The 6,950-nt window shown below is 35.8% G+C and overlaps 1 non-coding gene across 1 annotated transcript; it reads right to left on the bottom strand.

Annotated features, from left to right (window-relative positions):
* Positions 1 to 703: 703 nt before the first annotated feature.
* On the bottom strand, positions 704 to 776 carry TRNAQ-CUG. The gene has a single exon. It is a non-coding gene; the product is annotated as a tRNA-Gln (tRNA).
* Between the last annotated feature and the right edge of the window lie 6,174 nt (positions 777 to 6,950).

The following is a 6,950-nucleotide window of genomic DNA, read 5'->3' as shown; positions in this document are numbered from 1 at the left end:
ATCGCACCCCCCACTCCCTGGTAACCACCACTTTACTCTCCGTTTCTATGAGTTTGGCTTTTTTAGTTTCCACATACAGGTGATATCATACAGTCTTTGTCTTTGTCTTTGTTTTTGCGTTTTAAGGTGCATTTTATGTTTCAAAGTACTATTGATTTTTAAAGTTGTTTAAATTGTTCATAATAACGTGTTCTCATTTCCTGAAAAGTAAGTATGTATTTTGAAATTATTGAGCTATTATTTGTTATTCTAGAAAGTATACTGAGAAGTTTGGTACATTTGCTATTAGGCATAGATCGCACACCTTTTGAATAATCATGAATGTTCTAGTAAAGATGATACAGGACTAATGTAGGGCCTTGAAATATTTAAATACATAAAATATGGTTAGTGACTGAATTCATGTATCAATAATGAATACTACATATAATATATATGTAATACATATAATGTACTACATATAATGTATATAAATGTAATACGTATAATATACATATTCATTACAATAATGAATAATACAATCATGTATCAATTGTAGAATATTTAGGAAGCTTTGATTGCTTTCTCTTTTCTGAAAAATTAATATCAAAGCAATATAAATAAACATCAATATAAAATGGAGATAATTTTCACTTTATAGAAATAGGGTATTTTAATAAAAATCATATATATATATATATATACCTTTTTAAAGTAGTCTCTACACCCAACGTAGGGATCGAACTTACAACCCTGAAATCCAGAGTCACATGCTCTACCAACTGAGCCAGCCAGGTGTCCCTTTAATAAAAATCTTTAAATAACAGGTGAAGGGATTTGTATAGTAGAAATTAAAGTCACTGGAATAATCTCTTTCATGTTCATTAGATTTTCAGTGGACACTAGTAGTACATTTATTCTCCATATTTCCATAGAAAATAGAGTTCTTCTCTATAGCCTTAGACTATTGATAAGAGATCATTAAAGGGCACCTGGGTGGCTCAGTTGGTTAAGCAACTGCCTTCGGCTCAGGTCATGATCCTGGAGTCCCGGGATCGAGTCCCGCATCGGGCTCCCTGCTCAGCAGGGAGTCTGCTTCTCCCTCTGACCCTCCCCGCTCTCATGTGCTCTCTCTCTCTCTCTCAAATAAATAAATAAAATCTTAAAAAAAAAAAAAGAGATCATTAAAAATGACTCAGTACAAATCTTACTGAGATGTGTCTAGAAGAAGAATCAACCATTTGGAAAATTGCACGTCCACTATTCTTAAGCCAGGCAGTAATCTTACACTTCTATAGTAAATAACAAAATGATGCATATAAGAGATCAGAAGAGACTTCTAATTTAATCATCCCCCTCATAGTTGAATACACTGACATGTCTCTAATGTGTTTCTACAGTAGTGTTCTTATTTTCTGGACTCTTCATTACAAGGTTCCACATTGTGAACTGAAGGCTGCCTGTTTTCTTTGTGTCCCATATCTGAACAGACAGGTCTGATGGTTTTATACACTACACTTCCAAGCATATATCAGAGCATCGTAAATTTCTCTCCTCTTTGGTAAACACCTGAATTTCTTCACCCAAACTACCATTCCATGAACACACATCACAGTACTTTGCTTGCTTTTCCTAAATGTGTCATCCCAGTATCCATGTTCTCCTTGCTTTATAGTAACGGAACCCTCATTTTATTTGGAACGGCATGATATACAACTTAAAGACGATTTTCTAAGGTATCTTCAACCAGCAATGCCCAGTGACATGTACTTGCAAGGCTTTGCCTGGGAGTTTGAGAGAAATCTCTTGAAAGGGGGCTAATCAGTTAGGAGATGCACCTTTTTTCCTAGACCATGCCTCCCCCCCAGCCACCAGGAATATGAGCATGGGAGCCACCTGCCACTAGCCATGAGCAGATGGCCACGGAGCCACCTTGCTGCCCTACACTGGGGTCAACACTGATTTTATGTGAGAGCAGAAGAGACACTTGCATATGCTTAACTCACTTCTATTTTACAATTCTTTGATTAGCAGCAAAATGCAGTTCTTAAATGATACAATGCCACAGCATTTTAATTAGCATCAGCAGGGACAAGTGAGAGGAGCTCTGGGAATATTTGGTTTTATAGATAGCATGCCAGTCAATGCAGGTTACAGTCACCTAGTTAGAGTCGTCGGATTGTTATGTCTGAAACATCTCATTATGTAATGACATTGAGTATATTTTCAACGCATATTTTCTTGTTCATCCAAGTTTATTTAAAAATTCTACCAATGAAAAAAGCCCGGTCTTTCATTTCTTCAATGGAGGCTACATTTTAGTTTATCCTCTCTGCCTCTGCCTATTTGCAAAATACCGATAAGGGAATAAGTTTTATGATCATTTCGTTGCATCTCATGTTATTGATTATGTATATTTTAAGCATTTACTTAGATCTTTATAAAGTAATAATTTGGGAATGCTATTATTTTAATACACAAGTGGAAGAATTAGCTCATCATTAATAAAAAAATAGTATTGCATATATTTTAACAAAATACAACCTAGAGAATTGTTCAGGGGAAAAACTTCTTTTAAGCATAAAATTTAAGATACGGTGTTGAAGTGATAATATATTTTAATATTATATCAATGAATAACTGCTACAATATGGTTTCCTTTATAAGAAAACGTTTTGATGGATGACATTTGTATTTCTACCACATGTGGAATACTAATAAATCCTTGTTCTTTTTCACCCTGCAGATAGAAGAGAGTTAGTTGCCCAAGTAAGAAGCATCTGAAGAACAAATTAGTACCTGTTAATTAGATACATTTCCCGTGCCATTTATGAATAACCATATAAAACAAAATTTCCCGGGAACATCTAGACACATGAAAGCAAAGGAGGATTTTGAAAAAAATCAAGGGGCCCATGGTTGTTTTATTCTTCTTATCTTATCCACTGCATTGGGTATATTCACCTAGACTCAATGTTTTTTCCTTTATGACTGGATTCTGGGTGTTACTGTGCAAATACCGCTGTCTTAAGCTCTGGGTGCTCTGAATGGTCCAAAATGACATAACCACTGTAACAGCCCCTTTGCAAGACATTATGGTTGGATATCCCAATTTTATTCTCAAGCTCCTTCTCTTTGGCCTGGTTCCACCTTAGAGACTTAATTACCTAAATATATGCTTCCTCAGCCTTCTTAGTATATGGGGGGGGGAGTCATACAACAAAGTTATAGACAAGAGCTCATAATACACATTTTACTGAAATTTCCTGGGAAAACACTGAATTCCTAGAAGAAAGAAAGAAATATGGTTTGGGTCAATATCCACTCCATCTGCCCTGATGGCCAGATCTATAGCACCAGCAGTCTGTCTCAACTCTAAAGTGGGTAGAGTACACAAATAGAAATATTTTGACCTCTGATTCCTTCAGTGAGTTACCACCCAGAAATTAGTGGCTGTTGTCCTCCCAACATTTTTTAAATGAGTAAACTAGATTTAAGCCACTAGGATTAGATACTCTGTTACTTGCAGCCAAAAAGCATTTTAAACTGCTTCTTCTTCACATTTCTTTCCCCTCAGAGATATGAGTTTCCTGATTCATGTAACAGTACCACAGAGTGGGTGGTTTAGAAACAGAAATGTATTGTCTGGCAGTTCTGAAGGCTAGAAGTCTGAGATAGAGCTGTCAAAAGGATTGGTTTCTTCTAAGGGCTGTAAGGGAGAAATCTGTTCCATACTTCTCTCTTAGCTTCTGGGAGCCTTGGGCATTTCTTGATTTATAGATAGTGTTCCCCTTTTGACTTCCAGTGAGTCTGTCTCTTTGTCCAAGTGTCCCCCTTTTTTTTTATAAGGACACTGACTATATAGATTAAGGTCCACCCTAGTGATCTCATCTTACCATGGTTATCTGCAAATGTCCTATTTTCAAATAAGATCACATCTGGAGCTTGGGACTTCAACATCTTCTGTAGTGGAACAATTCAACCCATAACGTCAGGGTTCAACACTGTAAAATATTTTACATTGTGAACCAGGTTTAAGTGAATCTAATTTCTGTGTTTATATTATACCTACTTCCCTCTCTGCATTAACCTAAGCCTCAGGGTTTATTTAGCTGTTCTGGAAGGTGATGACCTATGTCAACGGCACTCAGAGATTTTGCTTTGTGGACATTATTTTTATTTTATCTTGGAAGTTTCTCTCTCTCTTAATTGGCCATTAAGTGGCTATATTTTTCAGATTGACATTTAGATTCTCTCAGAATTCTTTTATATGTTAGATCTTGCTAACACTGAAGTAATTTTTTCCAGGTTGACACTTTTTTTCTGGTATAATTTCTTATGCATAGGTCTATGAAAATAAAATTAAATGATATGGAAAAAATAATGAGCATTCATACCTGAACCATTATTCTCATTAATAAATTTAGGGTCGTATTAAAATAATTTGAACTGATACCAAGGAATATTTAAATCAATGTGTCACATTTTCTTATATGAAAGAAGATTATATTTTACTTGTACTCCTAGTGACCTGGAAGGTGATTTCTTGGTACACCAATAATACTATATTTTAAGTCATATCATTCAAATATGTTTTATATTTAGTGAATATATAGTCCAAATGCTCTATGTAATATGAGGAAATAAAGAAAGGACATTTTTTTGAGTTTGAAACTTTCATATTTTTTCCATGTGTGCATCTAATAAAATATCTCACAGGTGATAGATGGTATATGTACCTTTTAGAACTCTATTAATTAACTCTGTTAAATTTTCTCTTCTTATATGTATTCTATTGTTTCAGATTATGAGTTATTCAGTATGATTAAAATATCAATAGCTGTCTCATTTTCTCTAATCTTGAGGCTCATGACCTTTGTTTCGACCTAGTCACAGAGGAAAGTTTTGTTTGTTTTTTGAATGAATGAGACCAAGGATCAATCCAGATTCATATCATTAATTACCTCATATTACATAAGAATTAATGAATTAATGAGCACTCTGGAGGGATAAACAGCCTTATTTTTTGATATGTACCAACACCTAATTTATTTATTATGCTTTATCACATTTGTTAATTCAGGACTACAAAAAACATGTTGTCTTATCAATATGAATCCCAAGTTACATGGTTGGTATGTTCATTTAAAATAATAATAATTAAAAAAAAACTTAGCAAGGAGAAATTTATCCTAGAAATGAAAGTCTGGTTTAATATTCATATCAATCAATGTAATTCATTGTATTAGCAGAATAAAGAAAGGACATATGAATATCTTAATTGATTCAGAAAAAAAGTACTATACATAATTCTTTTTTTTTTTTTAAGATTTTGTTTATTTATTTGTCAGAGAGAGAGAGAGCACAAGCAGGGGGAGCGGCAGGCAGAGCAGGCAGAACAGGCAGAACAGACAGAGGGAGAAGCAGGCTTCCCGCTGAGCAGGGAGCCCGATGCGGGGCTCGATCCCAGGACCCTGGGACCATGACCTGAGCCGAAGGCAGACGCTCAACGACTGAGCCACCCAGGTGCCGCAGTACTATACGTAATTCAATGCAAATTTATGAAAAGAAACCTCAGAAAATTAGGAATAGAATAGAACTTACTCATATCCGTTCAAAATGAAAGGAATCTATGCCCTCCCCCCCATTACTCCTAACCAAATATTTAATGGTATAAGACTACATGTTTTCCCCCATAGGACCTGAGAAAGAAAAGTGTGTCTAATTATAGATCTTTTATTCAACATTGTACTAATGATCCAAGCTAATGCAGGCAGAGGGTCAATACACAAAATCAGATACATTTCTATACAACAGCAATAAACAACTGGAGAATAAATGTAAATAAATGATAATATATTTATTAAAGAAAAAAACACCATTGCAATATGTAGGAATAAGTTTAACACAATTGTGCAAAAGTCATACATGGAAAACTACAAAATCTTACTGAGAGAAACCAAAAATCAAAATAAATGAAGCCGAAAATCATGACATGGATTGGAATATTCACTGTTGCTAAGATCTTCATTTTTCTCAAATTGATCTAGAGATCCATGGCAATCCTGATAAAAATCACAGCGGCTTTTTCGTGTCTCTCCACGGCAGTGTCTCTCCATGGCAGCTGGACATCCCATAACTGAGGAACTGATCACTGACCATATTTATCAACTGACTGGGGACACAATAAGATTGAAGAAGTTCTGGGGCACCTGGGTGGCTCAGTCAGTTAAGTGTCTGCCTTTGGCTCAGGTTGTGATTCCAGGGTCCTGGGATTGAGCCCCATGTCGGGCTCCCTGCTCAGTGGGGAGTCTGCTTCTCCCTCTCCCTCTGACTCTTCCCCTGCTCATGCTCTCTCTCTCTCACTCTCTCTTAAATAAATAAAATTTAAAAAAAATTGAAGAAATTCAAAACTTCATTTATCACTTGATGTTTAGAAGCCATCACTTTGGTGGAGGAAGTATTCTGATTTTCAGGAAAAAGCATTAGCTCAGGTCTAATTTCCAACAATGCCATGAAAAGTGTGCATTTCCATTTCCTCTCAGTAGTCACCTTAATATATAGCTGCTGGCAATTTTAGAGAAGTTTAGCGTAGGGGGGACATTTTTGTGAGGTATTAAAAGATTCACCCTCAACGTGTTTGTCCTCACTTGAATTCAGTGGGCTCTGGAACTTCCAACGAATTCAAGTCTAAGAGTTTGTTTAGGGACGATGAATCTCCATTTGGAGTCAAGTGTGAAGTCAGATTTCCATTTGCTAAACTTAGATTTTTACCATTGTTTAGTATGCATGGAGGACTCTTCATGGCAGATCATTTCTTTTCTTCTAAGGACCTGACAATTTATTTGCTAACGTCAAAGTTCACTGTGGGTGAGACTGTTCTAATTAGCAGTCTGGACCTCCTGCCTATTATAGTGATCACTTTCACTTTGCCTCTGGCAGATCCTCTTAAAATTTGACCTCTTCCACCC

Source organism: Phoca vitulina, unplaced genomic scaffold (assembly GCF_004348235.1).
Source record: "Phoca vitulina isolate PV1807 unplaced genomic scaffold, GSC_HSeal_1.0 scaffold17, whole genome shotgun sequence".
Classification (NCBI taxonomy): Eukaryota; Metazoa; Chordata; class Mammalia; order Carnivora; family Phocidae; genus Phoca; species Phoca vitulina.
The sequence above is the reverse complement of the archived record's forward strand: the minus strand, read 5'-3'. Positions and strand labels throughout refer to the sequence as shown.